Source organism: Oncorhynchus kisutch, linkage group LG18 (assembly GCF_002021735.2).
Source record: "Oncorhynchus kisutch isolate 150728-3 linkage group LG18, Okis_V2, whole genome shotgun sequence".
NCBI classification, from domain to species: Eukaryota; Metazoa; Chordata; class Actinopteri; order Salmoniformes; family Salmonidae; genus Oncorhynchus; species Oncorhynchus kisutch.
Window position 1 is genome coordinate 47,917,637 of NC_034191.2, and position 16,139 is coordinate 47,933,775.

A 16,139-nucleotide genomic window follows, 5' to 3' on the forward strand; every position below is an offset into this window, starting at 1 on the left:
TACGCAACGAACCAGGCGGCCCAAACTGTTGCATATACCCTGACTCTGCGTGCAATGAACGCAAAAATATGTACTTCTGTGTATTGATTTTAAGAAAGGCACTGATGTTTATGGTTAGGTACATTCGTGCAACATTTGTGCATTTTTCGCAAATGCGCTTTTGTTAAATCATCCCCCGTTTGGCGAAGTTGGCTGTCTTTGTTGGGAAGAAATGGTCTTCACACAGTTCGCAACGAGCCAGGCGGCCCAAACTTCTGCATATACCCTGACTCTGTTGCACAGAAAGCAAGAGAAGTGACAATTTCCCTAGTCAAAATAAATTAATGTTAGCAGGCAATATTAACTAAATATGCAGGTTTAAAAATATATACTTGTGTATTGATTTTAAGGCGTTGATGTTTATGGTTAGGTACACATTGGTGCAACAAAAGTGCTTTTTTTGCGAATACGCTTGTTAAATCACCCGTTTGGGGAAGTAGGCTGTGATTCAATGATAAATTAACAGGCACCGCATCGATTATATGCAACGCAGGACAAGCTAGATAATCACTACTAGTAAAAAAAATAAAAAAAATTGCTGTCTAGCCATGATCCACAACACCTTGACAGAACTTGAATAAGTTAAGAATAATGGGCAAATATTGCACAATACAGGTGTGCAAAGCACTTATGTGACATACCCAAAAAAGACAGTAATCGCTGCCAAAGGTCTTTCTAAAAATGTATTGACTCGGGGGAAAGTAGTAAGGGTGCCAAACAGTATGTGGTTAGGTATATAATTAGAAGCCCCAATGGGGTTTAAAGCAATGACTGTTGGCCAAAGAGTAGGCTATCCAAAGAGTTAAGCCAAAGTAATTGTACCACTGCTTATTTGATGCCTGCTGAGTAGAGAGCAGTTTCAGCTATTCTGAGTGATTAGAAATGAAAAACAGCATTGATATCACATTTGTTATGGATATGATACACCTTTTTTTAAATGGTTTCTCAAACCCTTTGGAGAAGAAAAGAGATGTGTTTATCTTTACAGATAAAGTACTGAGCCAATTCATTTGTGAAGGAAAGCTGAAAGGAAAATAAACAAATAGTGATAAGAACGCAGGAGGGAGGTGTTCTCCCGCCTTTCCTTCTGGATGATGAAGCAATACACAATAACATAGCCTATGTGAAGTGCTCCACTAAGCCCCGTTGGTGGTGCATGTACATTGTTACACAAAGTCCAGTCTTAACTGATCATTTCACAAATGGAGCTGCTTGATTTCCTCCAGTGAAGCCAGAGAAAAACAAACCACAGCTCTGAGATCACGACCGCAGAGAGATATGTTCCTACAGCATCCTGGTGTGTTCTTGGATCAGTGGATGACGACCATTCAGCTAATGATTTTCTAGCTCCTAAACAGACATACTTTTTCTTAAAATCAAACGTTCCGTTTCCGACGCCTGGAGTAGACTTTCTCAGCTGGACTGTGAATCAAATATTACAGAGTACGTGCTAGTGGGTGGGGTGGGTAGGTAGGTGAGAGGAAAACTATCATCTTAAAAAAAAAAAAGTCAAATCTCAAGTCCGATTAAAATTACACTTTAAGATATACAGTTGAAGTCGGAAGTTTACATAAACTAGTTTTAATGACTCCAACATAAGTGTTTCAACCACTCCACAAATTTCTTATTAAACTATAGTTTTGGCAAGTCGGTTAGGACATCTACTTTGTGCATGACACAAGTAATTTTTCCAACAAGGTAGGCCTTGAAATACATTCACAGGTACACCTCCAATTGACTCAAATGATGTGAATTAGCCTATCAGAAGCTTCTGAAGCCATGACATAATTTTCTGGAATTTTCCAAGCTGTTTAAAGGCACAGTCAACTTAGTGTATGTAAACTTCTGACCAACTGGAATTGGGGTACAGTGAATTATAAGTGAAATAATCCATCTGTAAACAATTGTTAGAAAAATTACTTGTGTCATGCACAAAGTAGATGTCCTAACCGACTTGCCAAAACTATAGTTTGTTAAACCAGAAATTTGTTGAAAACGAGTTAATGACTCCAAACTAAGTGATATAGATATATATATAGTTTTTCGCTACAATAACTGCTACCATAGCGCAGACTGAGATCTGTGTGAATCTATATTGGTGCCCACACTTGGTCTTAGGTGGATGAGCCTCAATCTCCTTAATTCATTTTCATAGGTATAAATGATTAATCTATAGAGTGGTTATGCAGACTTAAGAGTCTACATTGGAGAGCTGAAATTGCCTGCATGTTAACTAGTGGGGAAACTCCCTTTTGGAACTTTACATGTCGATTTTTCGGGTGTAGTATAGTTTGGGTTCATATAGTTTGTTTAGGCTCAGTGAGAATGAGGAGAGTTCAACCCATGGGGAAAGGTACCACCCTGTCTTTACAGTAGGATTCAGTCTGCATATTGGTTGGTCAAAGTGCAATGGCAGGTAAGACTGTCATTTACACCCAGAAGTAAAGGTGTGGCAATTCTTGATGAAAAAAACCCACCCACTTAAGGTGTTGAATTGTGTGAAAGATAAAATGTGGTTGTTTTGTTATAATTAAAAAGCACTTTACATGGGCAGGGCATTTTCACCACCCTGATTTCCTCACTAAGGTATTTCTAGACTTGTTAGAATTAAAAGCACAGACACTGCAGTGGTTGAAGTAGATTTTACTTGTTTGTTGAACACCCTTATTTGACAAGTTTCCCTGTAGCATAGTTTCACCCTCTCCTCAAGCTAGGTTGCTTAAATCTATTTGTGATCATCTGGGGTATGCTGATGTCTGGAGTACCTTTCATCCCTCAAACAGAAAGTTCACCTTTTTCTCTGTACCTCATAGATGTCAGACTAGAAAATATTACTTTTTTTATGCCCAGGACATGTTTTCAGTTGGTTTTATCTGCTAATATAGGAAGCATAGTCATATCTGTTCATGGGTACGTGATCCTGGACATAAAACTCAACTTTAAAAAGTTTCAAGGATTTCTCTCAATCAACAGATAACCCCTCGCTCCTTCTGTGAAGCATATGCCAGGGGTCTGATTATGTCATACTTAGCCACTAAGAGGTGGGAAAAAACGTGAAAAGCAATAAACGTTAGAGGGTGAATTGGCAACTAAAGAAAAGGACTAAATTCCCACTCCTGCATGCCCTATCAAAATAAATATCAGTACTTAGACCAACGTTTGACTCCTAACACAGGACGCTGAAAATAAAATTTGTCAGGCAAAAGCTATACGAACATGGCGATAATATTTGGCATACCTAGCTTAAGAGAGCAGACTCCCAGTCAATTGCTACTATTACTGATTCTGATGGCAACCATTTATGTGAAAATTGCTAAATGAGTCATTTAGGACATTTTATGCAAATCTGTATGCCTCAGAAATGACAAATGACGCACCCAAATTAACGGAGGACTTCTTTTCTAAGATTGGAAATAGTAGGGAGCTCAAAGAACTGAGTACGTTCCATGTGTTGGACCTAATTCCTATATTTAAACTGAGCTTTTGTGTTTAATTTCTGTCTATGTTCGTAAATAACAAAAACATTTTTTTTCCTTTGTTACTGTATCTCTTAATATGGGAGAAAATGTACATTTCAATAAAAAAAAACGTTAAAAAAAAAACTATTACAACAAGTGCCCAAGGACCAGTGGAAGCAAAATAACCCCATAACATCAAAGATCCATCACCATACTTTTCTGACCATAGCACCGACTGGAGTATGCTAAACAGCATTGGCACATGGATTGGAATAGGTGCCATGGTCAGATGACATGAAAATAGATCTCTTTGGCCATATACCAGTGGTGGGTTTGGTGATGAAAGAAGGATATATGCAGAAAAGAACCTCGCAAGGGGAGGGCGTTGAAGTATTAAAAACAGGGGTGGCAATAATTGACCCTTTGTAAATCATTTGTATTTATTTATTATCTCAATCTTTCTGAGCCATTAGATTGGAATAATATATATATCTTTTTTTAAATTTAGGAGCATAAAATATATATTTATTTTATACAGTATTTTTTGCTCATCTTTATCAAGGGTGCCAATAATTTGACTTGACTGTACATGCCTAGAACCATATCTCATGATTAAATGAATTCAACATTGGGCCCCCACTATGACATGTTTATGGATGGATGTGTGTGTGCCGGTAGATCGACTGTCTTGGTGTACTAGCAGGGCAGGGTCTTTCAAAGGAAATGTTATTTGATATAAGACAACATATTGTGGGCTAATAGGAACGCTATCAGAAAGGGCTCTTACTCTAATCCCATTTGATCAGGAGACTGTCATGAAGCTGCAATGTTGTGAGTGTGTCAGCAGCTATGGATGACAGATGTAAACCTACATGGGACAATGTACAGTTATGACTATAACTGCTGTTCCCTAAGTAAACCCATCGAACAATCAGAGGCTGTGTGTGGGGGTGTGTGGTCAAGGGTACGAGGCGTGCTCTTTCATTTATGTGGAAACATGTCCATTCTGTTGTAAACCAGTTATTGCCTCATACTGCCATAATGACTCAGAAATTACTCTTGCAGCAAAACTACACACCCCAGATTCTAAAGGCTAATGGCAGGAAGGATGTCTCCTTAGTTCCCATTAACATCATGCCCCACCTTCCACAGGTGATTAATTAAAAGGCACAGATTCAGACCTCCCAGAGTTCCAACCCCACAGGACAACCTGCGGTACCCGGGTTTGCCTAATGACCCTCTCCTGTCCCAGCTACACTGGGGCCAGAGACATCCAAGCAATAAAACCTCAAAGTGTGTGGTGATGCTCACCACAGCACAAATATCTCCTACAGTCTTCATGAGTCAAAAAAGTTGGACCAGTTCCAAAAAATGGACATGGGGCTTTCCCACCCAGACAGACGAGAGATGACTGAATGAATGAATCAAATAAATTAAAAAGACCCGTTCCGAACTGAGAAATAGACCTGTTCCATATAAACCTCCCTGGATCCAGACCCAGTCCGATCTGAATGAGGAAAGCAGCAGTCATTTAAGTTACTTTATTAACCGGAGCTGATAAAGCGTGACAGGAGGGAGGAGGGAGAGAGGTGCCCATCTAGGTGCCCATCTAGCAGGCGAGGAGCAGCCATACTGTGAGACAGCAACCAACCAAGCCGACTCACACTATTGTAGACTAATAGCTGCCATAGCTAGGTTATCTTTCACCAAATATAATTACATATTACCTGTCTTGACTGCATCAAACCAGGAGAAGCTAGATACACTAGCTAACGTTTGCTAGCTAGGCTAATTGAGGCACAGTCCATGCACTTTCTAATCCTACAGTTACAACTAAAAACAACTCCATTCAGAATATTAAGTAGCAGCCTACCTGTTGTCTCTTGGTCATTGTAGCCTATCCTTCTCCTTTAACTTTTAATTCCGTAATTTAAATTCCATCTTCAAATGATTAGATATTCCCTAACTTTTGCCACACACAAAGCGAGGCTCTATGGCTGTAGTAGCCTATTGGCTCTTTGACTCAACAAGCTACACGTGCCACGGACCACTCCCGTGAAAAGAAAGAGCAGCATAAAATAATAAATGATTCTCTCTCTCTGTCCAGATATGTCAGTTAAAATTACACATACTTGAGACCAGTGACAATCATATCAGACCCAGACCATTATTGAGAATTCTGGATCCGGCTCTCAGGTACAGGTGGCTCTGTGAAGACCTCTACTACAAACAACTCTTTAAAACAACACCCAAGATGCCGTCAGACCCCTAGTGTGTGGGCAAATACACCATTAGGTCATTCCTGCCTTTTGCTGTCATAGGCCAGAGCAATAGCCTCCACAATCCATGAGATGGATAAGCAAAACAGACAAAGCTGGTCACACAAACAGACACCCCTGGTCCACTAAATGTATATGCGTAACGCTTGCACAGGACACCTCAAGCAAACGAAGGAGGCGAAAAGCTCAAAAGCTAGAGACCTGTAGGACTTAGTCAAATACAATCCTCCAGGACTGCCGTTCAGAAGAAAAACCATGCCGCGCAGAGACAAGAGATTCAACTTCACTGAGTTCGCCCCATTAGGTTTGCACTATATACAGTACATTCGGAAAGTATTCAGACCCCTTGACTTTTTCTACTTTGTTGTTACAGCCTTGTTCTAAAATTGATTAAATTGTTTATCAATCTACACAATACCCCATAATGACAAAGTAAAAACAGGTTTAGAAATGTTTGCAAATGTATGAAAAATAAAAAACAAATCATATTTAAATAAGTATTCAGACTCTTACTTAGTACTTTTTGAAGCACCTTTGGCAGCAAGTACAGCCTTGAGTCTTCTTGGGTATGAGGCTACAAGCTTGGCACATCTGTATTCTCCTATCCTTCTCTGCAGATCCTCGCAAGCTCTGTCAGGTTGGATGGGGACAACGACCCTAAGCACACAGCCAAGACAATGCAAGAGTGGTTTCGGGACAAGTCTCAATGTCCTTGAGTGGCCTAGACAGAACTTGAACCCGAGCGAACATCTCTGGAGAGACCTGAAAATAGCTGTGCAGCGACGCTCCCCATCCAACCTGACAGAGCTTGAGAGGATCTGCAGAGAAGAATGAGAGAAACTCCCCAAATACAGGTGTGCCAAGCTTGTAGCGTTATACCCATGAAGACTTGAGGCTGTCAAATATGCCTCAAGTCCTCAACTGTCAGCTTCATTAAATAGTACCCGCAAAACACCAGTCTCAACGTCAACAGTGAAGAGGCGATTCCGGGATGCTGCCCTTCTAAGCAGAGTCCCTCTGTCCAGTGTGTGTTTTTTTGCCCATCTTAATCTTTTCTTCTTATTGGCCAGTCTGAGATATGGATTTTTCTTTGCAATTCTGCCTAGGCCAGCATCCCGGAGTCACCTCTTCACTGTTGACGTTGAGACTGGTGTTTTGCGGGTACTATTTAATGAAGCTGACAGTTGAGGACTTGTGAGGCGTCTGTTTCTCAAACTAGACACTAATGTACTTGTCCTCTTGCTCAGTTGTGCTCAGAGGCCTCCCACTCCTCTTTCTATTATGGTTAGAGACAGTTTGCGCTGTTCTGTGAAGGGAGTAGTATTCAGCGTTGTACGATATCTTTAGTTTCTTGGCAATTTCTCGCATGGAATAGCCTTCATTTCTCAGAACAAGAATAGGCTGACGAGTTTAAGAAGAAAGTTCTTTGTTTCTGGCCATTTTGAGCCTGTAATTGAACCCACAAATGCTGATGCTCCAGATACTCAACTAGTCTAAAGGACAGTTTTATTGCTTCTTTAATCAGGACAACAGTTTTCAGCTGTGCTAACAATTGCAAAAGGGTTTTCTAAAAAATTATAAATTTGGGTTAGCTAACAACCTGTCATTAGAACACAGGAGTGATGGTTGGTGATAATGGGCCTTTATTTACACGGTGTACATATATATATATATACACATTTTAAAAAGCTTTCCAGCTACAATAGTCATTTACAACATTAACAATGTCTACACTGTATTTCTGATCAATTTGATGTTGTTATTTCAATGGACAAAAAGTGATTTTTCTTCCAAAAACAAGGACATTTCTTAGTGACCCCAAACTTTTGAACGGTACTGTACATGATTTTGTTTAAAAGCTAGGTTGTCTTTCCATGTTTGAGTTTCAACTGCTAGGGTAGAGAAGACAACGTGTCGACTAGACAGAATCAATCTGAAAAGGCACAAACCTGTCGAGTCGCATTGCCACGTTAACCTTTTTTCCTCATCTGTCATATTTTGGTTCAGGCTCAGGTCACAAAATCAAATCATTAAACAATATACTACTTACTAGTAATACTTTTATTGTTTTAGAAACATTATACAGAACACAACTTTTTTGTTGTTGGTGTAATTTTTGCAGAATTTATTTTTTATTTTTGGCTAGTTAAAAAAACACACAAAAAAAATCTGCTTGCCACAGTGTCTGGTGGACCAAAAAGTAAAAATGTATGCCCTGGTGGTGGAGATGTTGCCTACCCTCACCACCTGGGGTCACCCCTCAGGAAGTCCAAGATCCAGTTGCAGAAAGTTGCCAAACCCACTGGCTCCATGTCATCTACAAGACCCTGCTAGGTAAAGTCCCCCCTTATCTCAGCTCGCTGGTCACCATAGCATCTCCCACCTGTAGCACACGCTCCAGCAGGTATATCTCTCTAGTCACCCCCAAAACCAATTCTTTCTTTGGCCGCCTCTCCTTCCAGTTCTCTGCTGCCAATGACTGGAACGAACTACAAAAATCTCTGAAACTGGAAACACTTATCTCCCTCACTAGCTTTAAGCACCAACTGTCAGAGCAGCTCACAGATTACTGCACCTGTACATAGCCCACCTATAATTTAGCCCAAACAACTACCTCTTTCCCAACTGTATTTAATTTTAATTTATTTATTTATTTTGCTCCTTTGCACCCCATTATTTTTTATTTCTACTTTGCACATTCTTCCATTGCAAAACTACCATTCCAGTATTTTACTTGCTATATTGTACTTACTTTGCCATCATGGCCTTTTTTGCCTTTACCTCCCTTCTCACCTCATTTGCTCACATTGTATATAGACTTGTTTATACTGCATTATTGACTGTATGTTTGTTTTTACTCCATCTGTGTCGTTTTATCTGTCGAACTGCTTTGCTTTATCTTGGCCAGGTCGCAATTGTAAATGAGAACTTGTTCAACTTGCCTACCTGGTTAAATAAAGGTAAAATAAATAAATAAATAAATAAAGAAGGTGTTCAGTACCAGGGTCCAAAGCTTGGTGACGAGCTTGGAGGGGCCTATGGTGTTGAACACTGAGCTGTAGGCAATGAACAGCATTCTCACATTAGGTATTCTTATCTAGGTGGGTGAGGGAAGTGTCAAGTGCAAAATAGATTGCGTCATCTATGGATCTTTTGGAGCGGTATGCAAATTATAATGGTTCTCGGGTGTCTGGGATGATGGAGTTGATGTGTGCCATAACCATTCCTCAAGTTATTTTAGATTATTTCTGACTGTTTTGAGGAAGCGTAGACTGGCTACGGCGTCTCAAAATGGACAAACAGTACTATAGGCGCTTTTTAAATTGTTTTTCAAGCAAAGGTCTTATAAGGGATTATGCGAGCACACTCGTTCGGTATACCTGAATTTGGTGAGGCGCTAGCCGAACTGTAGCATGCTGGCGCCTTTAGAGTTCTTGGGAATACGAATGATGGTGGTCAGCTTGAGACGTGGGGATTACAGACTGGGACAAGAAGCGGCTGTTCTACACATGCTCTGAGAATGCACCCTGGAATAAGGTCCGGCCCCACGGCTTTACGAGTGTTGACCAGATTAAAGACCATACTCGCGTCTGCCTCGGAGAGCGAGATCACCCAGTCCACTGTGTCAACGGGGACCCTCATGCACGCCACTGTATTATTTTTGTCAAAGCGTGCATAAAATGCTGAGTTCGTCTGGTAGAGGCATCGTTGGGCAGATCACGGCTGAGGCTTCCTATGTAATCCGTAATGGATTAAGTGCGGCCCTACGGCCACATGCCGTAGGGCTGCACTTAAAACGCATTATTTTTCCTTGCAGTCAAAATAAGCTCCCTGACAGTCTAGCCTTCGTTTCGATAAAGCAAGCTGGACAGAGTGAAAAGGCTATAAAATATATTTCCATGATCATTTCTTCAGTTTCGATTTGAATATAGTTTCGTTTTTTTTGTTTAGTTTAGTTTATTAATTCAACCATTTTAAAAACAAGCGCACACAAAAGTTGAAAAAGACATACATGCATTCAATCAATCTGACCAACATGGAGGGGATTTTTTTTTTTTTTTTTTTTTTTTTTAAATATATATATATATATATTTTTTATCAACATTGAAATGACTAGCTTCTGAAGGGGAAGCTCCAGATAGCAAAGAATAAGCTGATCAGGGTAGTAATTTTTATTTATTTTTTATTTGACCTTTATTTGACTAGGCAAGTCAGTTAAGAACAAATTCTTATTTTCAATGACCGGCCTAGGAACAGTGGGTTAACTGCCTGTTCAGGGGCAGAACAACAGATTTGTACCTTGTCAGCTCGGGGGTTTGAACTTGCAACCTTCCGGTTACTAGTCCAACGCTCTAACAACTAGGCTACCCTGCCGCCCCGAGGGTAGTATCAGGGTAGTAATGAAGGTGATTGTTCGATAAGTTTAGCTAACAGTACACCTAAAATGTACAGCTGATAGGATGCGTGTAACCAAATGAAAAATCTTCAGAACAAATTTGGCTGAGTGAGCTTCCGACATACCTCTCTTTCTAAGGGGATTTCCTCAAAACACAAATTAGTATAGCCATGGTAGCTTCACCCTCAGATTGGGTGCTAGCAAGCCGTCTAGGTAGTGCTAGGTACCAACAGCCAATCCAGTAGGGGCTGGAAGCTATAGTGAGCTTCGACTGGTCAATAACATTGCAATATCGCGAGTATTTGCATAAAGTTCAGCTTTCCCCAACTTTGGTCACGCCCTGTTCACGCTCAGTCGCCCGTGCTCGCCCCGCCCACTTCAAATCCCTCCATTGAAAATGAATGAGGCACCGGTGTTTCATCGCCCCCATCGTTGTTATGTGAAAATGCACTGTTACACCATATTTGGCTTTTGGGGAAAGTAATTGCAGACCACAATTCGGGGTGTTTCTTGTTATTAGGATAAACCCACCGTCATTGGACAGTCTCAGTGTTATGAGATTGATGGTTTCTTGCCACAGATTTGTTTACGTGGCAAGTTAAGAAAAGAGTTAGGGTTAAGCTTAGCTACAATTGTCAACGTCTGTTGTCCCCGACTGAAAAAAAACGGCCATGGACCAATGGGTGTAACTTGATATCAAGTAACGCCTATATCAGAAAATGCCCCTAATTGCGGTCCGCAAATTACACCCTAATCCAAAAGTCGACTGTTGTCACATGGCTTTAACTATCATATATATTATTTATTTTTTACTCTAAAGCTAGTTCACGTCTGTACTTAAATGTCTGCAATAACGTGCCGAAATTTATATTTTACCAACGTTTTAAATGGATAACTTTATCGACAATACCATTCAGTCATCCCCATTATTATCTGGCTAGCATTGATAGCTAAACGTTTCCGTTACAACCATGCCAAGTGACAGCGTAGTTTGCTGCTAGCTAGCATTGCCTGTCAAATCCCAACGTGTCTGAGTGTTTTAGAAGATAACGCGCTAACAAAAAATTTCTCAGCATAACAAGGGCATTTTTTACAGATTTACAAACAGTACATGTCATTTATCTAGTTCCTGCTTAGTTTAGTAGACTTACCCAACTCCGCCTCGCCTCCCGCTGCCTTGTGTGGACGTGCTGAGGTAGCTATGGATGCACTAACAAGCCGACTAAAACAACTCCACGATTTACAATGGAGTTGAGCAGCAGCGACTAGTGTAGGCGGACTGGAGTTCAGACGTCACATAAAGTTACGTTTTTACCTTTATCAGGGAGTCAAACTGAGACAGAGCTCTCTTTTACAGATGAGACCTAAATTACACGCATCAAAATATAAATTGCAAGCAAACACGTTCATCAGTAATAATTTCCTCAATCGGCTAACTTTCTGAATTGCCCTAGATGCACCAAAACCAAATCAAATGTAATCACATTTAGAAAATTGTTCCACAAATACGGTGAAAGAAAGGCAAATCAGCTTTCAGTTAACTCCGTAAAGACCAAGGGAATTTCCAGAGTTAGCCATCACTGAGACCGGGTGTAGCAAGTCATTTGTCTAAAGTTGAGTAATGATGTTAGGTACGGTGGGACTTTTTTTGTAAAATGACTTCCTTTTATAAATGAAAAAAAGATCAATGTATCAACCGAACTAAGTCACATCAAAGAGAGCCAACCAACTCAGTGATGAGTACCATAACTGTCACCCATAATAAAGCGTAGTGAGCTACGAAGTGGCAGCTGCGTTCATATAGATGACGCTAAAACGGATAGGAACGTGGACTGAATAATATCCTAATAGTAGGGTGCTAGGGGGTAACTATCATAAATCACAAATAAAGCTATCCCCAGTAAAATTGGACCACAACTCATGAGCCCACCTCCTGCACTGCTCACACCTAATCCAGTCCACACCTGTGACTGAAAACAGGGGGAGAGATGCCAATTGAAATGCTCTCTCTCTTAAAAAGGTAGCTAGCTATCTAGCTTATTGACAAAGTGCTTGGTAAAATAGCTAAACGGCTATAAAGTAACATTAACTAAAGCTATCAGTCACTAGTGGTAACATTTACAACTGCAATTAAGTTACGTTATCTTTTTAATGCATTTTACCTCAGACGATCTGGTAGTAAGGTTGCTAGCTCAAACTCCTAGCAGTTTATTACGCTAACTAGCTAGCTGGCAAGCATTTACTGCTGGTGAAGTTGCTAGCTAGAAAGTTAGCATAAACAAGCGCTAACTGGGCTAGTCATTGTCTAAATGAGAGGAAGAAACATATTCATAACCATAAAGGGGTAACTAGCCCCTGGGGGGATTGCCCCCAACACACTCACCCAACATATTACTACTTTACTCAATAATTACTACATTTTTCTCTTTAAACAAGTGGATTACTTATGTTAACGCTTTCCTATTTAAAAAAAAAATCATAATTATAGATCTAACTTCATTGGAATATATCTACAACTTTTTCAAAATTATAAAAAATTTGATAAACGTACCACAAAATCGTTTTATTGAAATATCTCAAAGTTGTGACTTTTGACAGAGTACATTTTTTGTTGTTAAGCACAAGCAGTGGCGGCCAGGGAAAGTGTTTGGAAAATAATTTGAAATCTTGAGGTCTTAATGTGAATTACAGGGGGGCTAGTTACCCTAATATCCTAATAATAATAATATGTTTAGGGGGGTGCTTATATTTCTCCTGTTGCATATCCCGACTCCCCCTGAGACACACGCAGGTTAGCGAGAGGCATGACCCATTTCTGTAGAAGAAGCCCATTTTTATTCTCAGCTTCTTAACTCAGAAATACAATTTTTTTAAAGACCGCTTTTCATCTGTCCAGGTGCCCAGATATTTGTATGCAGGGACACAATGAATATGGACACCATCCAAGTACATATGCTTAAATCATCAGAGTTATTTTTATACGCTCTAGAAAACAACATGCTTAGTTTTACCTGCATTCCTTACTAATTTCAGGTCAAAAAAGTATTTCTGTAATACAATGAAGGCAGACTGTAGTTCAGATAGAGCCTGCTCAATCATGGGTGCAATACCATACACAGCAGTATCATTGGCATACAAGTGCAGGGTACAATTTTTTACAAGCAAGTAAATATTGTTAATGTAAACAGTAAAGAGTACAGGACCCAGAATCGACCCCTGCGGGACCCCATTTGTAATATCCAGGAAACCTGATTTAACAAACATCAGCAGATAGAACTAAATTTGTATCTGTAAAGTCATTATTAAACCAGTTACATGCAGCCTGGTCTAGGGCCAATTGAGGAAAGACTAATTGTATGGATAAAAAGCAAAATTGAGCTGCCCTCTTCATTGACCTGTCAAAGGCCTTCGATGCTATTGATCACTCACTCCTAATTCAACCACATCATTTAAAAATAGGGATGGAGCAGAGATAGTACTATAGCATTGTCTAAAACCCGACTGATGTACATGTAGAATACCTTTCAAAGAAAATAAAGATCTTAGCTGAGAATGAATCATTGATTATATACTGAACAAAAATATAAACACAACATATTGTAGCGACCCTGGGTTTATAAGCGTGGAAATCTGCCGCTTGAGCATGCTTTTGTGGCACAGTCGAAAGCGCGCTGGACTTCGGGCTAGAAGGTCGAGGGTTCGAGACCTGCTCCCTGCCTGTTTTAATACATTGGTGTCAGAAGTGGGATGTGGTCAACAAGGTGTTGGTCCAATATGTATCATGAGCTGAAATAAAACATCATAGAAATTTTCCATGCGCACAAAAAGCTTTTCTCTCAAATTCAGTGCACAAATTTGTTTGCATTCCTGTTAGTGAGCATTTCTCATTTGCCTAGATAATCCTGACAGGTGTGGCATATCAAGAAACTGTGATTGAACAGCATGATAATTACACAGGTGCACCTTGTGCTGGGGACAATAAAAGGCCAGTCTTAAATGTGCAGTTTTGTCACACAACACAATGACACAGATGTCAAGATTTGAAGGAGCATGCATTTGGCATGCTGACTGCAGGAATGTCCACCAGAGCTATTGCCAGAGAATGTAATGTTCATCTCTACCATAAGCCGCCTCCAATGTCGATTTAGAGAATTTGTCAGTACGTCCAACCGGCCTCACAACCACAGACCATGTGTACCCACGCCAGCCCAGGACATTAACATCTGGCTTCTTCACGTGTGGGATCGTCTGAGACCAGCCAGCCAGCAGATGAAACTGTGGGTTTGCACAACAAAATAATTTCTGCAAAAACTGTCAAACCTTCTCAGGGAATCTCATCTGCGTGCTTTTCGTCCTCAACAGGATCTTGACCTGACGGCAGTTTTATCGATGGCAATTTGAATACACAGAGATACCGTGACGAGATCCTAGGGACCATTATTGGGCCATTCATCCACCTCCATCACCTCATGTTTCAGCATGATAATGCATGGCCCCATGTTGCAAGGATATGTGCACAATTCCTGGAAGCTGAAAATAGCCCAGTTTTTCCAATGCCTGCATACTCACCAGACGTCACCCATTGGGCATGTTTGGGATGCTCTGGATCGAAGTGTACGACAGCGTTCCAGTTCCCGCCAATATCCAGCAACTTCTCACAGCCATTGACGAGTGGGACAACGTTCCACAGGCCACAATCAACAGTCTGATCAACTCTATGCGAAGGAGATGAGGGAAATGATGGTCACACCAGATACTAACTGGTTTTCTGATCCATGCCCATACATTTTTTTTAAGGAACCTGTGACCAACAGATGCATATCTGTATTCCCTATCATGTGAACATATTATGGCCTAATTTATTTATTTTAATTGACTGATTTCCTTATATGAACTGTAAATCAGTAAAATCTTTGAAATTGTTACATCTTCCGTTTATATTTTTGTTGAGTGTAATATTTTAGCTCCTCAAAAAAGTTTAGAAATAGGGCAATAATTATTTAGGCCACAAGGGTCATCACCTTTGTGAAGGGGGAGTACATGGACCGCCTTCCAAACCTTGCCAGATGCCAGAGAGAAAGAACTTGCTTAGGAATTTGTATGCTTCAGTGCATTTAATGTTTTCCCAAATTTTGAAGGATCACCAGCAGAGTCAAAGATGGAGCTTAGTAAGTATTTTGATTTAGCTTTCTTAATCGAGATACATCTGTTTCTGGCTGAAAGATAAAGATTTCATCACCCAAATATAGCCTGCATTTACATCATTTTTTGTGATTGCTCTACCACTGGTGTCTTTTTTTCTCCCATTAAACGTGAATTATGTGATCATCCCAAAACAAAACTGGATATTTATAATTATATAGCATGAATATATTAGCCAAGACATCAGAGGCTTATATTTTGCGATTTGAGATGAATTGTCTGTAGTAGTGTATATGTCATCATAGATCAAGTCCACTGTTATTTTTGTGACAAGTAACAGTTGTTCATACAGGAGACACTGCACTAACTAATAATATTTTCTTTCAGTCAGCGCTGTGCTGTGCAAAAACTATGGTAACAGGAGAATAAAAGTGACACATTCTTTTTTTAAGAATCATGAGCTAGCTGCTGTTTATTGTAAATGATCATTTTCTGACTGTCTTGTCTTCTTACATTGCTACAGTTACAGTATAATAACACTGGTGGTTTAGGGTTGATTGATATTTGGGAGTGTTTCCCACGGCTATCAGCAGTTTCGATAGGTTCATATTATGTTCTATAACATAGCCGTTTTCCGGTTACTAATCTTTCCTTGACCAGGAAGTCAACAACAGGTTTAGCACAAGATAGCGAGTATGTCCGAATGGTTTCCAGACTTGGAGATGGAGTCAGGGGAACCTATTGAGGTCAGTGAGAACGTAGACAGGAAAAAAATGGAAGAAAGTGGACATAAAAAAAGAGTAAATATGGAGTGCTGCAGAAGGA

At 40.1% G+C, this 16,139-nt stretch overlaps 1 protein-coding gene across 2 annotated transcripts in view; it reads right to left on the minus strand.

Annotated features, from left to right (window-relative positions):
- LOC109908810 (anion exchange protein 2) overlaps window positions 1-12,144 on the minus strand; it is a 108,503-nt gene extending 96,359 nt beyond the window's left edge. For both annotated transcript variants that reach the window (XM_020507520.2, XM_031796199.1), the window contains exon 1: window positions 11,324-12,144. The gene's annotated coding sequence lies outside the window, so the exon portion shown is untranslated. The remainder of the gene's footprint in view (window positions 1-11,323) is intronic.
- Between the last annotated feature and the right edge of the window lie 3,995 nt (window positions 12,145-16,139).